Consider the following 27798-nt stretch of genomic DNA (forward strand, 5'->3'; position numbering starts at 1 on the left):
ACTATTATGCACACCATGTAAAGATTCTTCATGACAAGTCTTCCAGGTGGGTAATATTATTCCCATTTTATGGATGGGGTATAGAAACCTTTCTTTCCAATCTCATCCTCTCTGTTGCTGGTTTAAGCACAGTATAAGCCACAGTAATAGCCATAATCACATAATGCAACCATTCACTGAGCTAGATATTGGGCACTGGGTTAAGCCTCATTTTCCAGATGCTAAAAATGAAGCTCAGAGAGGTGAAGTCACCTGGCTAGGATCACACAAAGTATGTCACACAGTGGCAGAGCCAAGATTCCAGTCCAAGTCTGACTCCAATGTCCTGGTAATTATTAGAAAGGCAGGAAATTGGGAGTTTAGAGGAAAGAAAAACAAAGTGGGTGACAGCATAATTCAGAGCTTTGCAAAAATCTTTGGGGAGATGAAGGAAGTGACAACAGAAACTAGGTTTTCAGTATGTGCTGTGCATCTGGAACTATGCTCTTCCTTGCTTTCATGATGCCATTACAGGCAGAGCTAAAACTATACAAGCCTAGTGACTGGGAGAGGTTTAGGGAAGCACCCATGAGTATAAATGCCAGGCTGGGCTAAGTAAGTTAGAGAAAGCCACACAAAATATTTCCTCTCTCAACATGCAAATGACTTTGCATGCTGAATGCCACCACATGGTCACAGGGTAGGTACTCACCTTTACAAACCATGGGTTTTTGGCCTGCCTGTTTCCTTCCCTCTCCCGGATGCCTCCCTCTCCCGTCCGTCCCTCCCTCCCTCCCTCCTTCCTTCCTTTCTTCCTTCCTTCCTTCCTTCCTTCCTTCCTTCCTTCCTTCCTTCCAGACCTCAGTCTTGGCTTCTCCTTACTAATCAATACTTCTTTAGCCCAACGCTGTTCAAGCTTACTCACTTAATATTTCTTAGCAGCCTATAGCACTAACACATAACATTAGATTCAAAATAGTTTTCTGAAAGTGCTTGGAGTTATAGAGGCAAGTTCATAAGCTTGATGTGTAATAAGAGCCATGAAACAGTTCATATCCTTTCATCTGGCAATCCCACACCTTAGTAGGTTCCCTAAGGAAATAACCCAAAGCAAAGAAAAAGTACAAGGGTACTCCCAGTGAGGATATTCATGATAGAGGAGGGAAAAAAAAAAAAGAAAGCAAAATTAAAAACAGTTCATATGCCCAACTATGAGGGGAATGACCAAACACATCATAGTGATCCTATGTCATTGGAAATGATATCATTAAAAAAAAAAAAAAGGCTAGGACAAGGATGCCAATGTGTTGAGTTAGAAATGAAATAGTGTTGAGTAACAAGATCTGAGCACAAAAGACGTGCACTTACCTGATCACCTCTCTAGGGAAACATCTCTTCTCACATGAAAAATGGTCAGAGGGGAACTAGGAGAGACAGGATTTACTAACAAATAGGTTCTTTTGGTAAAGTCACATAGATTTTAGACAAACTAAACCCAAACAAGCTTGCCAGAGCCAAGCTTGGAAAGAAGGCACATTGGAAGCAGAAAGTTTTCTGTCTCTATAAACTGGTATCACTGGGTTTTGGGCATTGCAGCCCTGGACCTCTTGGTCGGCCTCACATCCCTACCCTGGCACTCCCCAGTGAAAGTGAGGCACAGAGGTGGTCCTGGTGTGGCTGGCTCCAATCACCTCGAACCGTGCCCCATCTGGTATTTTCATCACGGCTTCTGACTCCTGGGGCCCCATCTCTGCATTATCCTGCTCCTCCAGGACCTCCCCTCAGTCTCAATCCCAGTGATGACTTACATCATAGATGTTCTGTGACCAAATAGTGATCCATAATAAAAGCTATCTCAGAAGCTAAACTGTCCCCAGTAAAGGAGAAGTCTTTGGGTAAGGATTGCCTCTAAGGTGTTACTTCCCTTGTGTCCTTTCTACTTGCTGTGTCTCCATCATCTGTCCCCAATTTTTGCCTGCAGACCTCACTCTGACTTGTGATTAAACTCTTGCTGGACAATATGATTTTATGCATTTGATCCTGGCTGGATCTGAACAGTGTGATGGGCCCGAGCATTTTCCCCAGTTACAACCATGTCTCCATCTTTAACTATGGTTGGAATTCCGCTTGGTCTTAACACCCATAATACTCTAATTTCTAGGTTAGAGGCAGTGCAAGGAAATAAGGAAGAATCCATGTGGGCAGTTTGAGCAGTCACAATGCATGTCACAAAATCCATAAAAATAATAACAGCCTTATTTAATTGAGGCTAGTAATGTGGTAGGCCTGGGAACTTTGCATGCATTATCTCATTTAAATCCTCACAGTCATCTGAGTGAAGTACATTATTATTAATTTCTATTTGTGTTAAGGAGGAATCTGAGGCTGAGAAATAGCAAGTGAATGATTGAATGTCAAAATCAGGTTTTGCTGAAGTCAAATCCTCTCTCTCCCTGGCATCCCCGCACCATCCCCCCCGCCCCCTTATATATTCTACAGTCTTCTAGGCATTAAAGATACCAACACATGGCTGGAGCATGAGTGAGCCCTTTTCTTTTACAGTCTGTTTATTCTTACTTTACATACAATCCTGGTAACATGCTTGGGTATTGTATTTCAGGCTCTCAGCAGAATAAAAGTAATACATGTTATGAAAAGAAACAAGGAGGCTTAAGATTCAAAAGTACTGATAGCCTGAATGTATAGCCAGAGCCTGACCACAAAGAAGCAGACAAAACAACTCTAAAAACAGATAGAGGGACTAAAAGAAATGATGCCATTTAATGTTGGGCAAATTCCACATATCTCAAATAGTCCTGAGTCTTTTAGCTCAAAATAATAGTTGGACCTTACAATGATTGCCTTGCATCACCATGATGCATTTTGTTTTGAATAATTTGTTATAAGAATATCAGAAAGGCTGGCATATATTTCAGAAGGAGTTTTAGCAAAATTGTTCCAATAAAAAAATTGTAATTCTTAAAGGAGAAAATAAATCCTTAACTCATGGAAATGTTGGCTATTCAGAAAAATGACTAATGTCTTTGGGAGAAAGAGTATGGTTAACACAGATTTTATTCTCACTTTTACTCCCATTGTTTCAGCTATTACCTTAAACAGAAGCTTCCTTGTTGTCATTTGCTTGATGGCCAAACAGGGATTGGCACGTGGCTTACCATTCCAAATTGATTACGTTGCTGCCAGTTGGGGTACGTTGTGGGTGTTTATTTGTTCTATAAAAGGGGGTTTTGTGGTATTTAAATGTTTCTATCTCTTTTCTGTTTCTTCAACTAAAAACAATGACAGACCAGTTTTTACCACATCTTCCCCCCCTGGAGGAAGAAACAGTAATGGAGAAATAGAATTCTATTTGAGAAAACAGTTCTAACGTTCATGTCTCCATCAGAAACATTTCAGGGTTTTGTTCTGTAAGACTTGGAAGTCTTGTACAATAGGTGACAAGAATAGGAATAGCAGAATTCCAACTTACCAAGGAGTGTCAGAAATCAGACTATCTCAACAAATGCAGCTCATGTATTAGCTTCCTGAATGCACGCTTCCCTTTGAAGGGTTGTGTGTGTGTGTGTGTGTGTGTGTGTGTGTACGTTTGTTTTTCCCTTTTGCATATTCACTCATTGATTGGTACAGAGAAATGTGAAATGTCTGCACCGCATTGTGAACTATTGACAATATATCCTTTTAAATTTGGAACTGCAATTTTACTCATGGGAAGAGACATTTCAGTCATAGATTCTAGGTCTCTTTTTAACCTGAAATCTTGGAATTATCCTCAACTAAGTTGTCACTCCCACCACATTCCATCCATCACCCAAGGCTTTTGGTGCTGCCCTCTTCAATCATTCTCAAGCCCATGGTCATCCATTCTCACTCCCACTACCTTGGTGTGGACCTTTCTGGTCTACAGCTTACAGCTTACCCTTCATTACAGCTTTAACTGGATCCCTTGCCTCTGATTTCCTTCCTTTACAACTCAATCTCCACCCTGCCATTCTGATTTTGTTATTCCTTGGCTTAACATCCTTCAAGGAATCCCTGCCGCTTTTTGCAGACCTTCACAGCCGTCATGCTGTGACATACAGTGGGGCATAGGAAGTGCAGTTATTTTGGGGTTATGGGACAGGCTTGGGGCAGCAGGAGTCTTAGGGGCTGCTCAAGACTGCAGCCTTGTCCACTTGCCCCAATGTGGTATATAAATACTTTGTATTTTGTTCTTGAAAAAAATTCCAGGAAGTTCTGGGAAATCCTACCTTATAAAACCCTTCTCATTCTGGCCCATGTATCAATCCCCTTCTTTTTTTTTTTTTTTTTTTTTGCTTGGTGAACATGTATTCAGTTTTGAGACCCTGCTCAACATTCTCCTCCCTACAGATTTCCCTACTCCTGCAAATAGGACTAAGCATTATCTCCACTCTGCTCCAATGCAAGCCAGTTAGTGGGAATTGGGAAGGTTCCTTAAACTCTGAGTCTTAATTTCCTCATTTGAAAAATGGAGATAATATCTGCCTTGCAGGGCCAGCATAAAGATTAAGTAAAATAACATATGTAAAGCATTTAGCACAGAACTTGGCATATAGTAAGTATTCAGTAAATATTTGTTGAATAATAAATGGTAGTTGCTATCATTAACTATCAAACTTTTGCCAGTGCATTTATTCCATAATTGTGCAATGGTTGTTAACTTCTCTTTTAGGATTTTTCCATTTGTCTCAATGCAATAGATTCTGCTCTGCTAGGATGTCAGCTCCAATGAAGGAAAGGATCTTGAGCTTGTCCACTAGTGTATCCTATACACACGCTCAACAGGGCCTGGCACATAGTAGACTTAAGTGGGATTTATAGCTCATTTGGTCTCCTCACTTGGCTCTTGTGGGGGTCAAGTGCCATGATGTATGTGAAATGCTCTGAAAATATAAACATCTTGTGAATATCTTATATACCTAGGAGTTATCCATTCATTTACTCTTTTTGTCTCTTGGCCATACTTGTGTTGAGCTGCCAGCATAAAAACATGCTTGCAGACTCATGTTCTAGTGTAGCATGTAAGTTCTGGGGAAGTCTGGTGCCCACATACAATGCTAGCACTTTTGTTGGACAGAGGTAACTAAGGCAGACATTCTAATTTGTATCATTGCCTTCTGAAATAGAAGAGCCATTTATGGATCTGTCAGCTCCAGCTTTCATGCCTGTGGCACAAATGCAGTTCTAGATATGTTGTACCCTGAGTCCTGCTACCCTCATTCTCCAAGCCACAGTGTGACTGTCCCTATCAAGGAGAGTCACCTTGGGAAAGGTAGGTGAGGAAGACTCAGGGTGGACTTCACTTCAGGTGAGAGCTGGAGCTCTTTAGTGATCAACTGGTCCAATCTCCTTGGTCTAATTTACAGAAAAAGAAACTGTGCCCCAGAGAGAGTCAGTGATTTGTCCAATGTTACACAGCCAGAAACTCTCTTTAAGTATTCCTTTCTTCCACTTTACTACAGGATTTAACAGAGGAAAGAAGAGATGGATTTCCAGACAGAGGAAATAAGAATACCTGGAAAAATATTGAGAAAATGAAGTCTATTTAAGGGCTTCATTTATATATGTTTGGTAGCTCAGGCTGTGAATAGAGGCTGAGAAGAGAAGATTCTTTGTACATGAAGGTGAGTAAACACAGATAAGGCACAAAGGAGGCTTACAGACACATTGGAGTGTGTGTGGGGTGTGTGTGTATGTATATGTGTACTTTATTATTTAGGTAATGAGGAGGATTCTATAGTATTTTTGTTTCATTTGCAGGAAATTTGAGTGGGGTAATATAAATAATATGATGCTTTTAGAAAATTAGTTTCTCAACAGGTAGGAGAAGAGATTGGAGACAGGGAGGAGACAGGGAGACAATTGCAATCTTCTCTGCTTGAATTGATGAGAGCCTCAGCACTCATGATGGCAGGAATGGAAAGCAATATTGCCAAGGAATATTCTCATGGAAAAAAATAATTAAAGAATATGTGTGAGAGACACAGAACAAGAAGAATCAACATGAGACTCCTTAATGAAAATAGTAACAATCAGGGGCCAAGGTGATGTGAAAGTCAGAGAGGTAACAAAGATGCAAACATCCTTTAAAATGCTAAATAGACCAAAAAGACAGGAAATCTTAAACAAACGAACTTTAGTTTTAATAAGAAGGATTTCTTGGCTGGGATAGAGAATCAAGCTAATTGGAGAAGGAAGGACTTAGTGGCTTTCAGCTTATTATTAAGAAATCTCTAAATGTATGTTTCCTTTTAATGAGATGGTGCTTCCTCAAGTCTTAACAACTATGCATGGTTCCTTTACTTTATCTACTTCCTCCCCTTCTCCATGGGGAGGCAGCCCCTTCTCATCATTTGAGGCCTGGGTTCCAGACAGTGGGTATGTTTCATCCTGCTCATGAGATTTTTTACTTTATGCTTCTTACTTTTTCTTCTCCATCTTCTCTCATCAGATTTGGATTTTATTTTGGAATTACCTTCCTTTATGGTTTCCAATCAATCCCCTGCTGGGCTGCCTTATTTTAACACCTCTCCTAGTATTGCATGTAGCCAGACCCACCAGCCTCATGGTCATGAGCCAAACCTTAGTTATAGAGCCTTGCCTAGGAGCTGGAATACTGTAGATATCCATCCAATAACTCTGTATTGTGGAATAAGCAAATGAATGAGTGATGAATGGAAAAAGGAAGGAAGGTAGGAAGATAGAAGAAATAAAAGGAGCAATTTTATTCCATGGAGAGATTTAACCTATATGATACCAAAGAACTTGGTTGAGTTGGTCTATTTCTGGTGAAAGGCAGTGCCACCTACATATCCAAGACATTATGAATCATCTACATAATTTAAGAGCCATTCTTTTTAGAAGAAAAAAAATAGCAAGATCAAGTAGGTAGTGTTAGTGAACTGGTCAACCCATTCAGTGATAACTCCATGTCCTTCATTAAACAGACATGGTCTGAGCTGATTAGGACATGAAGGAACTTGGCATTGTGGTAGCCACTGTCTCTGTATGTCAAAAGGATCCCCTTGATTTGAGGCTGACAAACTCTTACCACATTTCAATGAGCGATAATGAAGTGGCTACTGTCTTCATTGCCACAGCCTCCTGGTTCTACAGCTATATCTCAGAGCTTCTCTCTGTTCTCTTTGTGCCACTGCCTCCTTCTTTTCTTCTTCCTCATCTTGCTCTTTCCCTTCCTATTTTCCCTCTTACTTATTTTACTGCTCAGATATTGACTTTTGAAACTCCTGGTTAAATATAGTGGATTGTCTGCAGACATGTATCTTTTGCCTCCAGAAACTCCATCAAGTTGATAGTAATAAAAGAAAAAAAGGATACTAAAAAGACAAAGAAGAGACATCTGTGGATTCGATATTCCGATGCATTTTTGAAATGCAGGATGTAAATGGCAGAACAGAGGAGCTATGAGCTAGAGTCCTGGCAGGGAGGAAATCCCACAAGAAGTGAGCCTGAGCTGATTGTTCTGACAGAGTCCATGTAGCTTAGGGGCCTCTTAGGCTACTTGAATGTAGAACATCCCAAACTGAAATCGTCGCCTTCCTCCTTCCCCTCATTTACCACCACCAACACCCTCTTTGCCACCACCACTATCACTCTTCCTCCTCTGTTCCCTTCAGTGCATCCTCTCCTCCCTCCTCTAGTTCTTACCCCAAAGGACGGCATCACTGACCACACAAACTGAAGTGCACCCTCCACATCCAACCTTTGAGTACAACATTTAAAACCATTATGTTGACTTCTATTGACACAAACCACTTCACAGTGCCAATGAATGCTCCTGTATCTGCTCTCGCACCAGACCATGAGATCCTAGGGAACATTTTATCCTTGACAGTAATTTCAAAGTTGAGCACATGCTTGGCATGTAGTAAACATTAAATAAAGCATTAAATAAATAATTCATGAAGAATCCCTATCCCTGGAGGATGTTTTGTTCCTAGAATACCATCATTTCTCCCCACTCTATGGAAACAAGCAAGATGATGCCTTTTTCAATCAAAAGTTTTTACAAAACTGACTAACAGAATAATATTACTACAGTATTATACTCACTTATTATGGAATATTATTCTAATTAGAATATATTATATTATTATTAGAATATCTTATTAGAGTATATGATATTGCTCTAACATTAATGCTCTGTATTATTGTAATACCACTGTTTGATAGTTGTCACTGAGGCCTAGGTGTTTTGAACCCTATGACATATCTTTACTCCTGTGATATCCATTTGTATGTCCAGTCTGTGGTGATTAGAGATGTTATTTATGCTCCAGAGAGGCAAGTGGTACTTGGAATGACAGTGGTACCCAGGAGTCAAAACCTTGAGTTTGTGTCCCAAATCTGTCACTGATTTGTCCTGTAGCTTTAGGAGAGTCAGTCTTCCTCTCTGGGAATAGGTCCTTCATCTTTAAGATGATATAGTTGGGCTAGATAATCTCTAAGATTTGTGTTTCTCTAAGACTTCTATACACCTAAGCTCATCATTAACCTTAGATTAGAGGTGCCCTGGTGTCTCCTTCAGAGCAATCCTGAGTGCTAACATTGCCTCCTTAATTCAGGTGATGAATGTGCATCTACAAAGGCAGAGGTTAGAGACTAGTGTTGATATGAGAGAATAGCCTGCACTTTCATCCTCAGGCTTAGAACTTATGCGAAAAATGTCTCTGAAGAAGTTGGACACTGGTTGTGCGTGGGTTTGATCCTTACTTTGTATCTTCTGCTGTTCTCTCTTTTTATGTTTTTCCAGAAGGAAAAAACTACTCAGAGTCCAAGAGATACAATCTTCTTTTGGAACTTACACCTGCTGATTTCAATGATGTTTGTACACAAGATTGCTTGAGGGCTGGGAGGAAAACTTTTCTTATCCTTTTATATATGAATAAAAAGAAAAGTTGCATTTTTGTCTTAGCATTACTAATCTAGTCCAGGAGCTAGAGCTTTCCTGGGAATCACAGAGCCTGATTTTCCAGCCTCTGGTTAGAGAGGCAGATGGGTAAACACAGAACTATCAGAACTCACTCTGGGTTCAAAAGGCTTGAGAGGAGTGATATGAAGTTCAGAATCACTGCATGGCTCTGGCTCCATCTGATATTGGAAGGAGGCAACACTTCCTTAGTTAGGCACCTTCGTTGCCTTACAACTCGCCTGATCTTTTCAACCATGCTTCTAGGTCTCTCTGGAGGATTAGCCCATTTCATAGATATGAGAACTGACCCTTGGGAGTTGAAATAAGTTGCTCAAAGTCACAAATTAAACCTGAGATTTGAATCTAGGTTTGACTCCTAAGATTGTGCTGCTTCAATTAGACTATATATCTCCCATTCATATTCTCATTGCTTGTAGCAATTATTTGGGTTTGTGTGTGTTTGCAAGGAAGAGGTGATAATAGGATGGGGGAATGCAGGGCAACCCAATCTCTGAGGATACATTTATTTCACAGATAAGAAACTGCTGATTCATCATGTGTTTTATTTGTCCTGCTACAAGCAGAGAAGCACAGAGTTTGGGAGATGAAGGGAGAATTTCTTCTCATCCATGCTTGGGGAGCTCAACTCTATTAGAACCTCAAAATGCAAGTTGGAGCGAGGTGGTAGACAGTCCAGAAACCAAGAGGAGAGCTGGAGATTTTCACTGAACACAGAAAGGAGACACTTCCCTGCCATAAGCTCCATATCTAGGCTTTCCTTCATCCCCCTTTCCTATTCCATGTACTTCCTTTGGAGAACCATCTACTTTCCTGGTTTCAACTCATGGATGAAGCAATGACTTTTAAACCTACTACTTCTGCCAGAACTTGCTTCTGAGTTCTAGACTTCTGTATGTAATTCCTTTTTATGCTCAGTGGTTGCTTCTCAGACACTTGAAATTCATCATGACTAACATTGACCTCCTCACCTTTTTTGCCCCTCCCCAAACACCTTTCCTTTAAGTTTCTCACCTCAGCAAATGGCTCCACCATCCACACAGCCACCCTCAACAGAAACCCAGATGTCATACTTGACTTCTTGCTCTGATTCCCATTTTCTGGAGAATCCTGCTACATGCATCTATTACTCATGCTGCTGCCAGAGTAGAGCACTTCACTAGTCTTCTTTAGACCCTTTGGGGATCCCTTGGCCTTCAGAATAAGGTTCAAACCCTGCAGTGATCTTCAGGACTGATGTCAAGCACAGAGGGGGCAGTGGAGGACCCAGGTTTGAATATCAGTTTTGTAATGTATTACAAATGTGATGTTGGGTGATCCATACCATCTCTTAAACTTGCTGTTTCTTCATCTTTAATGTGGAGCTACTAGCACTGGCTAGTAAATTTTCTGCAAAAATTTAATCAAATGAGAATAGTATCTGTAAACTATTAAAATCCAGTGCCTGACATGTAATAGCTTTGAATGATAGCTGAGCTTAAGTGGCAATGTTCTGAATTGTGTTGTTAGTGTGATTTTTAATGGTGCTACAAAGGAAGTGTCATGGTGTCTGAGTTTCTGCCTAATGAGGGAATTCCATTTCATCATGGGCTTCAAGGTAGGAAATTATTTTTCTGCCAAATGACTTCCCAGTGCACTGTGAAAATATCATGGAGCCTACTCATGGAATAACATGGTAGACATCAGAAAGGACCCAGATGCAGCAAAATCCAGGGCAGCAGGACCCCCTGGCCACCCTATGAACAAAAAGGGTCATGAGCAGCAAAGGCTGTGTGTTCTTAGCATTTTGGAGAGAATTAAATATATCCATAAAGATCATTAGAATCAGTAAATAATTAAGAGACAAAATCTTGGAGTTTTCCATTATTGGTAGACAAGGATCTAAAGTGAACCTCAGCCAAGGCAGTGTGTCCCAAGAGCAGCCTGCACATTTGTGGAAAAATCTCAACAGGACTCAAAATGTTTCCTTGATCACAATGGCGAAAAGTTATTCTTATTCTTTTGAGTTATTGCTTGTTTTATCATCTGGTATCATAATCCACTGTATGGATGTTTATTATAAATAATTATGTCAGTAAATATACATCTTTTTTAAATCACAGGAGTATAGATGTCATCATTTTCAAAAAATCCCTGTGTTTTTTTTTTTTTTTTTTCACAAAGTCCAGAGGTAAAAACCCTTCTAATTATTGTGACATGTGGATACCTGGATGGGAAAGCTCCTGTGCGACAATTGTTAAGAAATCCCTTCCCTATGAAGCTGATGGACTCTCTGCTCTCATATTTTCTCTCTTGTACTTGCCTATTACATATGCTGTTTGAACTATTCCAATTGTTTCTTGGCTGAATCTAAGGAGAAAGAGGTTCTATATGGGTCAGAATAGCTAAGAGGGAGAGAGCCATCCTGAGATACCACACGGGATGGTGGCAGAGATTGCTCTGGCCCAGGAATCTCTATGGAAGGATTGCTGGTAGGCTTTGGCAAACAGAAGGTGGAGACAGCTGTCCTTGGTGACCTCTGCCTATGGGGACTTCTAGAACTTAGAGACCACATGCTTTTCTTTGTGGATTATTCAGAGTTTGCTTCATCTGTGGTTATATGTGGGTGACAGTGTCATGAAGAGGAAAAGCAATGGGCTCTGAAGTTAGATGTTGGCTTGGCTCTGTAATCCCAGTTTTTCCAATTGTCCTGCTGTTGGGCCATGTTACCCCACAGACCCCCCATTTTCCTCACTGAAACCTTGTTGAAAGGCTATTGTGAGGATTAATGGAGCTAGCGTGGTAAGCACACACCACTGTTTCGGACATGATAATGTTACTTTCCTTCTTCCTCTCTCTTTCCTTGTATCCCAAACCATGAAGGGGGTGGGGGGGGCACAACTCTCTGCACAGTATTATCCATATCTGTTGGGATTTCCCAAGGATGCATTCCTTCTTGGCTGAGCAGATGTATTTCCAACAATGTGGACTTTTTGAGATGTGGATTCCAGATAAGAGTCTACAGTTCTGCCCCCCATGTGGACGGGGAGACAGTAAAATGGCCATCAAGGTACAGAAGAATTTCTACTACTTCAGCTCTGAAATATTCTCACTGAAATCTGCCCTTCTGGAAAGGGCTGGGAGGTGGGGTTTTATTATGTAACATGGATTTGATGTTAGGATTTGCACACTGAGTTTTCATTACTGGGCCTCATAAAAAGCAGAAGAGCTTGGTGGAAAAGATTTAAAAAAATTTTTTTTACAAAGATAGACAAGTCAGGGGTCTGACATATTCTCCACTCTGTGATTCTTAAGGACAAAGATAAATGGAAAAGAGAGATTCTATTTTTATGCTTTGAAAGCACTTACTTTAGGTCAGGAAAATAGCCAGTCTGGATGTTTAGTCTATATAGCCTGGACCAGATCTTTCTTCTTGTTTTTTTTTTCTTTTTATTAATTGGAGTTGCTAACCAGATGGGGAGATGGGGAGGTCGCAGGAGATAGACAATCTTGTGTGATCACAAAGGGGTTAAGGAAATTGAACCTCCTACAGCAGAGGAAAGAATAAACAAGATTTGAGTAAGATTCAAATCTTATTTCCCTTCCTTACTATCTGTGTGATCCTGGGAAAGTCATATAAGTGCTCTATGCCTCAGTTTCCCCATCTGTACAATAGGGGTAATCATAGCTACCTATATGTTAGAGAGATTAAATGTGATACAATATGTAACCACACAGTGTCTGATACCTAATGGGTACTAAACGAATGATTAAACAAATACATAGAGTACACACCGGAAACTTGCAGAGTGTCATGATGGAGAGCAATGTTGCAGAGTGTGCAGCACAAATGGAACCCAGGGAAGGAGGAATCATGGGCCTGCCCACTATAGCAATTGTTCTGAGATTTGTTCAAAGTAAAGGCCCAACGGAAAACTTCACGTATACGTAAAATCATTAAGAAGCTGTAAAGCATTAATCAGGTATAAAGCACGTTTTGTATTGTTCTTATGTATTCTCGTTTTGTATTCCAAGAAGGTTTGAGGTATCTTGAAACAAAGTATATGGATACAATAAAATAGAAAATTCCAGCAAAGTATATAAAAGGTTAGGAAAGCATGTATTATAATTACTTTGGCTGAGATAGCCACTGAGTTCAAGGCTGAGTTTGGAGCTTCCTGATAACAAGCCAAGAGGAGAAAAGAATGGATTAAATGATTCTCATCTTCTGAGAAAACACATGATCCTAAGAAAGAAAATGTTTCCTTGGCATTACATTTCCAAAGGAATTCATCACAAATCCCTGAGGCATTTATGACATTGCACCTAATACTTGATGCACAGAGCATTATAAGGAATACTGTCTCCACAATGACCCTCCTATAGTGTGTTCCATGGCCTTTATCATCCTGACCTTTGAATAAAGGAGCCAAGTTAGGTAACAAATCACAGCAGAGTATTGGCTTTGACTTAGGTTCGAATCCTGACTCACTTTCTAATTGTGTGAGCTTGTGAATCACCTTACCCTTGCCTCCTCTGCAAAATGGAGCCCATCACACCACCCTCCCCTCCTGTGGTGCTGTTCTATGCACTGAGAGAGCAGACAGCTGTCAGACACCCAGCTTGGAGTCTGGCACAGAGGAATGCCTCATAATTTGGATCTGATTTTTCTCTCTTCTCTCTCCCAAAATGTAACCTGATGCAGGTTTTTCTTGGAACATCTAAGCTAATGGGGTAATTCACTTTCAGGCTTTACTATGTCAGACTTCCTAATCCTTTATTGGTATCAGAGATGTGGCTCTAAAATATAGACTTGAACATGCCTCTCCCCTGCTTAATATTCTCAGGAGTCCCTCAGCTATCTGCAAAATACAGTGCAGATTCCTAGGCTGGGCCTCCAGGGCCCTTTGCCCTGAGATCTGCTATTCCCAGCCACCACTCTCCAACACCCCAGGCTCCAGGCATCTTAAACAATTACCTGTCCCAGGATACATAATACCTTTGCACAAGTTCCTCCCTTGGTCTGGAGCATCCTTCTCCTCCCCTTCCTGTTCAGTTTGGCACACAGTCATACATTCTTCCAGAGTGTTTGATTGGCCCTTTCTGTCAGGCCATCTACCGCTACCCCGAAAGTCAGTCTCTCTGCCTCTGGATACCCTTGGTGATGCTTTCACATTCTCTTGCACATTTCCTCTCTCTTTCTTTCACTGGATGATGGGTGTTTTGAGGCCAGAGATGGTGCCTGTCATGGCAGCATTTCCTTTGGTGCTAACTGGAAGCTAGTTAGCGTCTAGTGCTAGTTGGTACCTCCACTGTACCTGGTACACATGCCTGACTTCACCCTTGTAGCTATAACCCTCACATTGGTTCATTTGGTGGACTTTGAGCTCTTTGAAAGTGGGGATTTTTTCTGCCTCACCTCAACATGTTAAGTGTATACCACCGGGCCACGGTGGGAGAATGAATGCTTTCAAGAATGAATTAATTCATTCTGGGTGAATGAATAAGTGAGGACCTCTGCACACAGTATCACCTACCCTCGAACAAGGGGGAGAGTGATATTTTAACCTATTTCCATTTCAGGTCCATCTCATTCAATGTACTCCTCGGGAGTTTCATCTTAGGTGGGGGTTAGGTTCCAATATGGGACATGAGGTAAAAATCAAGCAAATAAAAACCATCCTTAGGGATCTCTCAGGAAGGTACCTCATTGGAAGTAGTATTTCTCAAGTCTGACCTCCTTAGTTTCTCTTCCACACTGGCAAGGTTAATTTTCTTTAGTTGAACCCTAGAAATAAGTAATTAGCTTGTGTCTTAGGGTCATGTTTGATCAAAAATATGTATCATTAAACACAGACCGGGTTGGGACCCCACAGAGAGGATCTCCATGGGGGCAGGTGGTGAGGGCAAGGCATACTGGATGATGACTGGGTGGAGGCACAGGTGATTCGAAAAGGCTCACGTTGGAAGATCAAGGAAAACACCAAGATGGAATTGAAGGCTGAAGATAGAAATGGGCTAGGATCAGGGATCCCAGCATGTGTCCTGAATAAAAGGATGGAGAAGCTAAGAAAGGATTGCAAGATGTTGGAGTAGGATCCAGAAGCAGAAGTTGGAGAAGCAGGAAGAGAGATCCAGGTTCTACAAGATTCCACTGTGACAGCCAAAGAGGGTGCTCTAGGACCAGAGCCCTGCATAGCTACAGCCCCCAGGCATCCATGGGCTCCCTGCACATGGCTTTGTGTCACTGTGCCCCTCATTCATTCAAGGAGTGGTGATCTTCAGATTTTACAAAATATTTCAATTGTAAAGGTAATACTTCTATTATAAAACTCAAACTTCAACACTGAAGCATATAAAATAAAAACGAAGAGTCTTTCTTACTTCCCTAGTGCTTCCAGTCCCGCTCTCCAAGGGTAACTAACCAGCGTTAACAGATTGGTATATATATATATACTCAAACACACATATTCACGCGGTGTTTTTTTTTTGTTACTGAAAATGCTATTGTTACCTACATTCTGTTATGTGTTATTTTTTTCTCACTCAGTGATATATTGCAGCAGAGTCTGCATCCCTAACTTTTGCACCTGACATTTCTCAAAGTGAAGTAAGACCATTAAGGTATTGGATGCTGGGAGGCTATTAAGACCAGATCCTGATATTCTAAGAAAGCCTTTCTTCCATCCTACTCAGTCTGTTAGCCCCAGTGAACTAGAAATTAAAGATTTATGTTGCTAATTATTATTTTTTAAATAAAATTTTAAGGGCAAAGCTTTGCTGAAAAATATACATGGTAATTGTGTTTACTGATCGTCACCAGTCCCGAACAGCAATTCACGGTATAAAACTCAAGTAATTAGAACAATAAGCCCAGGTTAATTAAAATACTGGGTAACATTTGGGCAAGAAAAAAAATTCACTTTTGGAGGTTTTCCAGGCACACATTCATTTTGTAGGCACTTAATTCGCCCTGGGAGCTGGTGCTGACAAGGTAAGACGTTTGGTGCTAATCAGCACTGGTCTGCCTTTGATCACACCCTGCACATTTCTCTTCTCTGGCTCCAGGACCAGCTTCAGAGAACAGGGCCCAGCCACTGGGTACAGCACTGTAGTTGTTTACACCTAATCTTGGGTCCCATTCTTGCATTATTATCATCCATGCCACTTGCCTTAATGGTTACAGGCTGGTTAATTAAAGAAATTAATCAAGCCCCTAAGAAGTTTGGATGGTGTCCGGAGTTTCTTCTGCCTTTGCCCTCCATCCAGTGCCAGAGACCTGTCTCTTTTGGAATGCTGTGGTCCCCATCCCCGGTCAGAGGATAAGACATGTTGTGAATCATTCCTCTTGCTATCAGCAAGGGTTCAGATGATCTCCAGTGGTGGAACTTTAAGGTCACCCCTCCAAAAAAGGACCCCTTTGGGCCAGGGAGTGCTGTGGGCACTGTGAGGAATCAGAGATGAATAAGATAGGGCTCTTGCATGCAAGGAGTTTATAAGCTGGTGGGGAGATAAAGCACATTCACAAACGGCTGTAAGACATGAATCCTATAATCGAAGGTCAAAGAAGGTGCCATGGACTCTCTGAGCAAGGGAGCTCCAAATCGGTTTCATGGAGGAGGTGGCTTTTTGGCTAGGCTTTTGATTTTTATGAAACTGATTTGGATGCAGAGATGTGTTTGTGTGCGCGCCCGCACACATGCACATGGGCACACCTATATGAACTTGTAGGTGCGGGAGGGAGAAGAGATTGAGATGCTTCTAGGAATAAAACCTTCAGCACAAGCAAAGGCACTGGACTGCATGTGTGCAGTCTTGCCTTCATCACAGAGATCAAATATTGTTGGGGCAGCAACTAGCAACTCCAGGAGGGGCCCTGGACCCTGGAGGTCAGGTCAGGTCAGGTCAATATGGACCTCTGCAACACTGTGGGGCAAGTGAATTTCCAATGCAGCCTCCTCTTGTTGCCTTCCTCCTTCCAGGGGCATGCCCCTACCCTTCCTTCCCATTTCCAGATAGGCTCTTTGCAGTTTTCGGCTTTCCAGTCCTCCTTAAAAATGCCCATTCTCAGGAAGAGATCAAAACCCTTTTTTCCTATATAAATTTGAGTTCCAGCTATCTATTTTCACTTACTCTGCTTTAGCCTGGAACTAACTTCACCTGTTGCAGAGCTGTAGGGGTGGGTTGGGGATTTGGTACCAGAATAAGGTCTTAATATGCACTTGGCTTTCTGCTACTCCCAGGAGTTGATGAAAAGGAACAAGTCCTCCTCCCTACTGCCCTGCCTCATTTGGTCTACATTTCACAGTTGCAAAGCCAAACTTTTCTAGGAGATAAGCTTCCTTAGCTTCTGCTTCTGGTTTTCTTTCTCTTTACTTTAATAGAGTAAATAAAGATAGCAGGATGCCTTTCTGAGACTGAACTTGCTTTGATTTGCCTTCTCTGCTCTAGTGGGGGTCTCTCTGACCATGGTGAAGAAGGTAAGCCAGTGCTGAGGCTCCTGAGGGGCCTGTGCAGGTGCAGCCTGGACATCAAGGGGGGAGCCTCCCATGGCTCAGGAGGGTAGCAGGACAGCAGTGTTGAGTGGGAAAATAAGGCCCTCTTTGTTCTGAAGTTTAAAAGGGGAAAAAAATGTCCACTTTCATAGGGGAGCTGATCTTCAGGGAAGGAAAGTGATTGTAGGTCCTACAAAGAATGGTCACCAGGAACAAATCCGGGCACCCATAAATCTGGAGGAAGTTAGTAGGAAGGACCGAAAGGGCTATTTAAGAAATACAATCTGTGCATCCAGTGTCCAATTTTGGACATCCTCAGCACCAACAGAGTGGCTTTCCTCTTTTCAGGGCCCACAGTGTCCTGCACTGGGGGAAGGGGCAGCTGCTGCCCAGGGTTACCTGTTGGGCTGCAAGGGACCAGCCTGTCACACTACAGAGCATCCCAGTGTGGACAGGGAAGAGTCTGGGCTTTCCCTGGGTTAATGTGAACTGGGTTAATGTGGGTTAATGTAGACCATCCCCTTTCCCCATCTATGTAAATGTTAGGATTTGGAAAAATTCTACGTGTGTATGCCGGTGGGGGGTGGGGGTATGGATTGAAAACAATGAAACAAAGTCAGTATCCTCAAGCAAAATAATCCTTTGTGATCTGGGATGGGGGTCTGGGGCTTTCATGGAGCAGTAAAAAGCAGAGTTAGGAGGGACAGAGGTGACCTCTGCTGTGTCACAACACCTGTCCCAGCCTGATGTCTGCGAAAATGTGGCAAAAACAGAAGTCGGACATCTTCCAAACAGACATTTCCTACCATCTGAAATGGGTTCTCTATAAAATTCTCTCGTAAATTTTGAGTCATGCTTCTTTCAAAGGAGGAATTCTGTGGCTGTATTTTTTGTAAACGTGATTTTGCTGAGGCATTCATTATTTCAGTTGGTGGGTTTGAGCTGCCAAGTCTTAGAATCTTTAAAAGTTCTAATTTTTTTTTCTTGGGCCGGTTCTTGCTGAATTGACATTATGGGCCTACAGGTGATACAGGTAGTAAGGCCTTCCAGGCTACCTGAGCCCACCTTACAGATGAGAACCAGAGATCTAGGGAAGGCAACAGAATTTCCCAAAGTCCAGAAGCCAGTGAGACAGTGCTGTAGACAGTGTCAGGGCAGTGTGGAACAGAGGTGGACAGGAGCCTGCTTGAGGGTTTTCCTGTTGCAACCACATTGCCTTGTTGGCTCATTCTGGTTTAGAGTTGGGTGGATTTCACAAGTAATTTGCTTTCCTACGTAGAACCTTGAAGTCATGATGTGTCTGTTCTCTGAGCTAGAAGCATCCATTTTCTTCCTCCTTTCTATTCCTTGGAATGCATCCTTCATGACTATTCAAGGCTCCCTCCTCTGAAAATCCTTTCCTGTCAACCCAAGAGAGTATATGGCTCTCTGTACCTACTGCACTCTTGTATCTGTTTTGTTAGTGGATGCCACAAAGTGCCTGTTATCCGTACTCTACCTTTAGCTCATTATACACAGGGCTAGTGCTTGTACTTCTATGTCCTGGCACCTAGCACATAGTAGGCATAGGTAAATATTGGTTAAATGAATACATGTTCCCTGTTTTCTTTGGGCCTAAGTGTAATATTTTATATTTAATAAATAGTGGTTATTTTATTATGGTTAGTTTCTGTTAAAGAGCTACAAAAACTTAGTCTTGTACATTCTCAACATATTAGACACAGAGAGGGCCTTTTTATAAATACAGAAACTGAGGCCCAGAATGGGAATTAACTTATCTAAGGATGCACAGGATTTCCATGCTAGAATTAAAACTTGGAAATGGATCTCTGAAAATCCCTGCTTATTACTCTTGTGCGACATACCATTTAAAATATTTATTAGGGATCCCTGGGTGGCGCAGCAGTTTGGCGCCTGCCTTTGGCCCAGGGCGCGATCCTGGAGACCCGGGATTGAATCCCACATCAGTCTCCCGGTGCATGGAGCATGCTTCTCCCTCTGCCTATGTCTCTGCCTCTCTCTCTCTCTCTCTCTCTCTCTCTCTCTCTCTCTCTGTGACTATCATAAATAAATAAAAATTTAAAAAAAAATTTATTATTTTAGTCGCATTAAAATAACCTTCCTATAGGTGTATTTTAATGCTATAGCATTCCTTTGAGCATAAAAAAAGATTAAGGATTATGTTTGTTATTATTATTATTCTGTGTCTTCCTACAGAAATAATTTTGCTTCTTGCTGCAGGTAAGAATCAGAAATGGCCATTTCTCAGTCTTCGAGGAAAGCAGGTCGTAGTTCTTTTCTATCAAATTTTTGGTAGAAATAATCCCCTCTTATGTGGGGACAAAATATCTATTGAACTTTCATTACACATTTTCTTTTCACTGAACTTACAGCCCCCTTGGTGAGAAGCTTGACACTAACTTAACTAGAGCATTGTAAATGTGTAGTTCTCCAAGTCATCAGCAGATCATGGGCACCATGGTTTGGACCAGACATTTCACAGTGTTGGAAGTTAGGTAATAGCAGGAATAATGGTGTCAGTATTGGGTCTCAATCTGCCCAAGATGTCATGGTTTCCCTTTTAGCTTTCTGGAGCCCAAGAATCCATGCTTTGCCATGGACCACCATGGATCCATGCTCTGCTTCCTACCTCTAGAGAAAGACATGTGACAGAGGAGGGATAGGCCCTGTATGAGCCAACAGCAAGGGCCCAGTCCTGTGAATCTGTTCCCAAGGGCTTGGGGGTGGAGGAAGTGAATTGGTCTTTATTTCCATCACTGCAACTCTGGCTTGTGAACTTCAGATCTTGGGAGATCAGAGCCTGAGCCAGGCTGAAAGTGGGGCAAAGTCAGCTCTATGTGTGGGTGAGAAGTGAGTCTGAATCACCTCACTCTCTCTCCTGAGTGATAGGAGAAAAGCCAGCAGGAAGTAAGATCCAAATGTTGCCAAAAATCCAGCCAGAGAGTCTTGTCTGCCAGCCCTGCTTTTGTGGTTTTCAAGAAGAGTCTTTCCCTTGAGCAACTGGAGCTGTTGGTTTGCAATTCATGCCAATTCATTGCAGCAAGCCTCTATTAAGTACCTGCTGTGTGCCTAATTAATCCACTGTCGTGATGCAAAAGAAGTAGAAGTCTTGACCCCTGCTTTCAATAAACTTACCAACTAGTAGAAAGATTCATGTATTCATTTAACATTTTCTGAAAGCCTACCTTGTGTTCAGTATCAAGTGCTGAAGGTAGAGATGATTAAGACATAGTACCTCCCCTTAAGAATGCCACTGTCTGACAGACTAATGGGGGAGACAGGTGCCTACAAAATGAGTGAGAAGGACTGGGAGAGCCATCTGGTAGGACAGAAGCAAAATAGGAGGGGTGCCTTGCCCAGCCCAGGCTCAAGTTAGAGGAGGTGATACTTGAATAGCATCATGAGGGATGAGCAAGAGTTAGCAAGTGAGGAAATAAAATTCTGTGTGTACAGTGTAATTTTAGGAGTCAGAATCATCCCCTATTATAATTTAGGGAATGGTTTAATGATTCATAAGAATAAAGGGCTACAGTGTTTGAAATTGTAGCTATCTTTTTCTGGATATACCCACAAATAACTAGAGAATAATTAAAAAAAGAAAAAAATAACAAAAAATAACGGAACTCTCACATGCTGCTGGTAGGAGTGTAAATTGGTACAACTGTTTCTGGAAAACTGGCAGTATTTGCTAAAGCTTAACATATGGCTACCCTATGACATAGTCATTTTACTCCCAGGTATATATACCCAATAGAAATGTATGCATACGCTTACCAAAAGTCATGTACAAGATGATTCACAGCAGTGCTATTCCTAAGAGCCACAGCCTGGAAAGTGCCACAATGACCACGAGTGTAGAATGGATAGATGAACTGTGCTCTCTTCAGGACAATACAGTGCCATGCCACAATGAGAATGAATGACCCACAACTATTGAAGCAATGGACAAGTCTCATACAAAAGTGTACATGCCATATAACCCTATTCTTATAAAAAAAAAAAGTACAAAAACAGGCAAATTAATCTATGCTGTTGGGAGTCAAGATAGTGGTTATGCTGGGTAGGGGTAGTAACCAGAAACAAGCATGGAGGTGGGTCCTTTACTGGTGTGGATGATGCTCTAATTTTCTACTTGTGTGTTAGTCACACAAGTAAAAAGCTTAAGAAGTACTTAAGCCATGAAAAATCAACAGGCTGTATTGCTCATGAAAGTACACTGCCTTGTGTGTGTACCATGCTTCCATAAATTGTTGCAAGCCATCTGGAATCCAGGGAGATATGGCAGGTCAGAGGCTGACTATAAGGGCTGTGGGAATGTGGTGTTCAGCAAAGGCTCATGGTGAATTAGGTCCTCCTGGGTTGCTCTTCTCTCAGTAGAGTGGGTACTTCTAGGAGGCTTGGTGTCCTTGTGCTATTCAAGCACTTCATTTTCCCTCAGAGGAGTCCTCTTCTCACCCATTTAGCTTTTGTAACAGATATTATTTCAGGAAGGGGGCTGTCATCAGAGGAAGGGTTTTTTTTGTTTTTTTGTTTTGTTTTCATACGATTAAATCTCTGTCTGTTATGGGTGGCTTGATTCTCTGTCCCTCAATTTATACATTAAGACAATGGGGTAACAATCTGGGACAGTTGTTGCTGATTCACTCCTGACCCCATTAACTGCTTGCTTGCTGGGCTCCAGCAGGAGAAAGAATGTGACAGGAACCATACAAACTCAAGGGCTCATTATATTCTGACGCAGGGGCCTGAGAAGCCAGGGGTGGCCTGATCCATCTGCAGAGGTATGGAATCAGAAAACCAAGCCATGTGCCTGGTGCATTCCTAGGAGGCTCTCATCTCAGCATTTTATGTCATCCCCTTGAGCCCATCCTTGTGGTCTCTTCCTCCTATAAAGACAGAAGCCCTGGAATCCAGCAATATTTTCAATAGCACATGGGCTGCTTCTCTCCATATCTTAGAGAAGAAAGCCAGGGGAAAGGCATGTAAAGCTCATACTAATCATTCTTCCAGGCTCCTGGGATGCCTGCTGTCCTCCTCACTCCAGATGCCAAGAATGTCACAAGAAAACCACCCCGGAAAGAGATGTGACATAAGCTACCATTGTCCCTGACAGCCCGGGATCCCATCTTGGCCTAGAGCCACAGCGAGGTAGATGAGAGAGAACGACGGGTTGAATATAGACTTCATCTGAGCCTTTGTGCTTGATGCTTTCATCTGACATCTTTTCCAGCTCTGGGCAACTATGTACAGAGTACCTACCAGAGCCTGGGCACTGGAGATACCGCAGCAAACAAACAAACAAACAAACAAAACTAGACCCTGACTTCATGGAACTCACAGTCCAGCAGGGAAAATAGCTGTTAAGCAGATGTTCACACATATGATTAAATAAATGGTTCTATGCTAAATATGGAGAGAAAAAGAACAAGCATATCTGAGAGCATATGACAAGGTGACCTGGACTAGTCTGGGGTAGTGAGGGAAGGCTCTGCAGAGGATAGGCCTGAAAAGCCAGCCTCTGAAGGCTGAACAGGCATTACTCGCTGTAGAACATGAGGGGAAATGTTCTGGGGTGGGAGGAATAGCTTGTATGGAGGTCTTAAGGCAGGAAGGAGAATGTCATTCAGAGGAACTAGGAGAAGGTCAAGGTGGCTGAAGTGTGTTGCATGAGAGCAGAGATCAGCCCAAGAGCCAGCTGCAGAGGCAGCCAGCGTCCAGACCACGGAGGGCATTGTGGGTTGTGAGAAGAATTCAGTAACTGACTTTAAGAGTAATGAGTGGCTATTGAAATGTCTTAAGCAAAATAATGATATGCGTATATTTGTGTTTTTAAAAGGGTTGGGGCGCCTGGGTGGCTCAGTTGGTTAAGCGTCTGCCTTCAGCTCAGGTCACAATCCCAGGGTCCTGGGATCCAGCTTTGCATCAGGCTCCCTGCTCAGGGAGGAGTCTGCTTCTCTCTCTCCTTTTGCCCCTCCCCCTCACTCATTCTTTCTGTCTCTGTCTCTGTCTCTCTCAAATAAATAAATAAAATCTTAAAAAAAAAAAAGTTACTCTGGCTTGTGATGGGCAGTGGATAGGTGCGGGGCAAAAAGGATCTGAGCAAGATCGGTAGGAGTTCATGGCTGTAACCCAGGCAGAGAATATGGCAGATTGGACTGGAGGAGTAGTGGTGGTGACAGCAAAGAGTGAGAGATTAGAGCTGTAGTTTGGTGACAGAACAGCTAAGATTTGATGATGGCAGGGATGGGTGAGGGAAACAGAGGTGTTTATTATGTCTGTGCATGATGTACAACTGGGGGGATCACTGAGACAGGGAGAATGAGAAAGGCAGAAATGTAGAGAAATGCAGAGAAAATTCTAAGTTCTGTTTTTATCCTAATCCTCAGAAGAGTACTCCCTCTGTAAATAAGAAAATTGAGATCCAGAGTAGTCAAGAAACTCGGCCAAGGTCACAGAGCAAGCTCTCTAAATCATAGCATCCAGGTACTTTGTGGCCAATTTCAGAGGCTCATGTCTGTTATACATCACATTCCTACAGCGCATCACAATTTACAGAGCAATTTCAAATACATCATCCCATTTTTTATTTCTACCAGGACAGCCCTATATGGTAGATGAAGCACGTATCATTATACCAATTTTATGGGCAAGGAAATTGAGGTCATTAACTTGACCAATGTCTTAGAGCTGTAACTGGTATGAACAGGATTGGAACTCTGGTCTCTATGACTCCCAGACCATGCTTTTTCTACCAACATCCTTCACTGCTAAGTTCACAAATGCTGGAGTCAGATCAATTGGTTGGTGGGCTGATATTGGGCAATTTTATTTAACCTTTCCGCGCCTTAACTTCCTCACCTGTAAAACTGAGAAAATAATATGTCTCACAGGCTTGTCACAATGCTATGAACTGTGTTCAATGAGCAGAAGTGTGTAAGGCACTTAGCAAAGCACCTCGCACAAAGTGCACACTCAGTGCTCATTAGATAGGAGGCTGCTGCTGAGAGTGCACTTCTTGGCCCAAGCATCCCCTTTCCCTTGAGAAGAGGACCCAGAGAATTGCTGACCAATTTTTCCCCCAAGAGGCCTCCAAACTTCTCTATCAACCTCCCATAAGGACTTGGAACACAGGTCCCATTCTCTCTGCCCAGCTCCTTCCACCACAGACAGCAAGTTGCTGAGTCTTGATAATTCTTCCTCAATTATTTCTTTCTTCTTGCTCATTTCTTCCCCATTCTTGGCGCTGCTCCAATTCAGACCCAATTTCCTCTTGCCTGACCTCCTCCAACAGCTTTTAGCTGCTCTCCCAAGTGTTCCATCCAATCTAGCAGGTACTTCCCTGTGTCTTCCCATTGTCTACATGACAGCACCTATACTCCTCTATTAATAAATCAGGCATCTTTACAGTCTCCTGACAATCTCTTTCAAACTTGTCTCTCGGTGTTATTCAACTGGGACCCTTATCTTCACTTTTTAAAAAATATTTATTTATTTATTTATGATAGACATAGAGAGAGAGAGAGAGAGAGAGAGAGGCAAAGACACAGGAAGAGGGAGAAGCAGGCTCCATGCCGGGAGCCCCATGCGGGACTCGATTCCGGGACTCCAGGACCGCGCCCTGGGCCAAAGGCAGGCGCCAAACTGCTGAGCCACCCAGGGATCCCCGTGGGACCCTTATCTTCAACCAAGAAATCCAACCCACCATCTCCCAGTGTGTCACTCACAATCCATCCACCACACTTCTGGCCACTTTGTCCCTCATACCCAGAACATCCCTCTTTCTCCTTTCTACCTATCTTCTCCCCTTCTCAAGGTTTCACTGAAGTTTCACCTCCTTTGGGAAGCTGCCCCTGATTCTTTAGGCTAGAAGTTTCTCCCACTGGTCCTCAAAGTGCTGATGGCATTTCCTAGACCTTGCAGGCTGGAGCCATGATGCCCAGAACAGCATCCAATACATAGTGTGATACCCGCCCACCACCACTTATGGTATCTCCGCTTCTGGAGGCCCTGCTGCTATGATCGAGATACCTCCTCTACAGTGGGCACACACAATCCCTACTTTCTCCTTGTCCTACCCTTTAGAGAACTCATACATTGTTCTCCCTCAGGATTCCCTCTCATTCACTCTTTTTGGTTCCCTGTTCTCTCCTCCCATGCAGCATCAGGGAGAATCAGGCCAAAGAGCTAAAAAAGAAAACCCTTGTCTCCACTTGATCCTGTCTTCAGCACTATTGTTGTTTCTGAGTTGTTGTTTTTTATTTAAATAGAGATTCAGCAAGCCCTGTGATACTTAATGATTGCTATATATACATATTTTATGCATTAAATTAGTCTCCAGGGGATACCCTGCTAAATATAGTAATTATGTGAACCAGAATGTTTTCAAACACCTTTCTCTCCTTGCTATTTTTTCCCCTTCCCTGGAGCTGGGGGTGATGTTGTTGGGAAAGCGAGGTGGAACCTTGCCCGATTGGCCAAATGCTTTCCTTATTTAAGAATCAACTTCTTGAGGAGGCAAGAAAAAGCTCAGAATCCAAGGGAAAATAATGGTGGTAATGTTTAGGCGATGAGGTAGGAGACAGCATGCAGTAGTTAATAGCATCGTGTAGCTTTGAACCATACCACCATCCCTTATGAATGGCCTAACTGTGGGAAAACCTTTACTCTCTTAGGACCTCAGCTTCCTCGTCTGTGAAATAGAGGTATTAGTATTCATTTTGCAGGGTATTTTAGGATTGGGGCTACATATATGCGTAGTAGATAGTAGGTGTTTGTGAAGCGGTGGCTATTAGTGTGATTAGGCTATTAATTCCTCCTTGGCTGAGAAGTTCATTAGCTGGAAGGCTGTTGAGTTAATGGGACTATCAGCCTCCAGTGGCTAAGGAAGGCTAAGCTAATGCATGTAGGACCCAGACTGAGAGTCACAGCTTGTCAGATGGGATGGGAATCTTAGAAGTCATCTGGGAAAAACTCCCATACTACAAATGAGAAAATGAAGGCCCAAATTTCAGAAGTGGTGTGGCCAAGGTCAAGACCTCATCACACAGCCTGGTATCTTGAGTGCCAGTACGGGACTCCCCCCTCCCCCCAAGGAAGCCAATTATATCTTTCTATCTTAGTTGGCACTATGTGGCCTCTCTCAAAAGTCTTTTCTCTTTATATACAAACCTGGAACATGAACATTTGGGTCGAGGCATTGGCCCTGTCCTTAACAGCTGTCCCTCAACTTTGGATGAGCCACTTAACCTCCATTCAGCTCCATTCACCTCCAGTTTTTTTCACCTTCCCAATGGGCACTATCATCCTGGCCTTGGAGGTTTGTGAAGATCAGAGGTAGTAAGTCTGTGGGCCTGTGCAGAACCACCCACATGGGTGATCGTACCTGTCCTCTCCTCACAGAAAGGAGTTGCCTTCAGTAGTGAGGAAAAGGAGGAAAGTATTTGGGGCAAGGAGGGAAGGTCCTATCCTCCCACCCTCTATGATTTAGGCACATAGGTGTGCTCTTAGAGATACTACCTGATGCAGTGGGAAAAGTGTGGGGTTTTTGTCAGGCTCTACCCTTGGGTTGCTTTGTGGTCAGAGATCAGTTACTTTCTCTCTCTCTCTTTAAATCTACAAAAGGGAAGTGGTTATAGGACCACATGATCAATAGGCCTCACCACTGTCCATTGTGAGGGAAGGAGCTGAAGCTCCTTGGGGCTGAAGCATCTAGGTCTTCCCCAGGCTCTTCACTCTACCTTCTTGGGAAGCCTGCTGGGAGGGGGAACAACACATGTCCTGTCTCCTAATTGTCCCGATTCACTCTGAACTTCTCAAGTGACTGGGCATCTGGCCTCTGGCAGGGTTGAGAGAAGGGCATCAGGATTAGCATCCCACAGAGTCAGGGATAAATCAAGTACAGGAATAAAGGCTGTGTTCATTGAGCCAGACACCACCATAATTGAGTCCTCATGACATGCCAGAGGCACCGCCATCCTAGGTCCATTTTACAGATGAGGATGCTGTGCCCATTGCCCTCACATAAGTGTACCCTACCACAGGTATCCTAAAGAAAGCTAAGCCCTCTGGACTCATTTAATCCTTCTGACAATGCTATTCCAATCATCATTACTACTATCTTCATCATCCAGACAAGGAAACTAAGGCTCAACGAGGTTAAGATACTCATTGAAGGCTGCACAGCAGGTAAGGGGCGGGGGGCAGTCAGAACACTCAGTCTGTTTGTATGGAAAACCTCAGTTCTGTTTACTCATGTTTACTCAAGTAGGTGCTGCTTCTGTTTCTTCTGAGTAATTACTTTCTGGGACACCAAAGGCCCTGAACTGAATGGCACAG

At 42.7% G+C, this 27798-nt stretch overlaps 1 protein-coding gene and 1 long non-coding RNA gene across 3 annotated transcripts in view; one reads left to right on the plus strand and one right to left on the minus strand.

Moving 5' to 3' along the window:
- Window positions 1-27798, minus strand: part of ASIC2 (acid sensing ion channel subunit 2) — a 995000-nt gene that overhangs the window by 267676 nt on the left and 699526 nt on the right. The window lies entirely within an intron of this gene.
- Window positions 2497-27798, plus strand: part of LOC140606290 (uncharacterized) — a 29752-nt gene continuing 4450 nt past the window's right edge. Inside the window, exons 1-2 of the long non-coding RNA XR_012008634.1 lie at window positions 2497-3188; window positions 5481-5642. This is a non-coding gene — a long non-coding RNA (uncharacterized lncRNA). The remainder of the gene's footprint in view (window positions 3189-5480; window positions 5643-27798) is intronic.

This window comes from Canis lupus, chromosome 16, assembly GCF_048164855.1.
Source record: "Canis lupus baileyi chromosome 16, mCanLup2.hap1, whole genome shotgun sequence".
In the NCBI taxonomy this organism is placed as follows: Eukaryota; Metazoa; Chordata; class Mammalia; order Carnivora; family Canidae; genus Canis; species Canis lupus.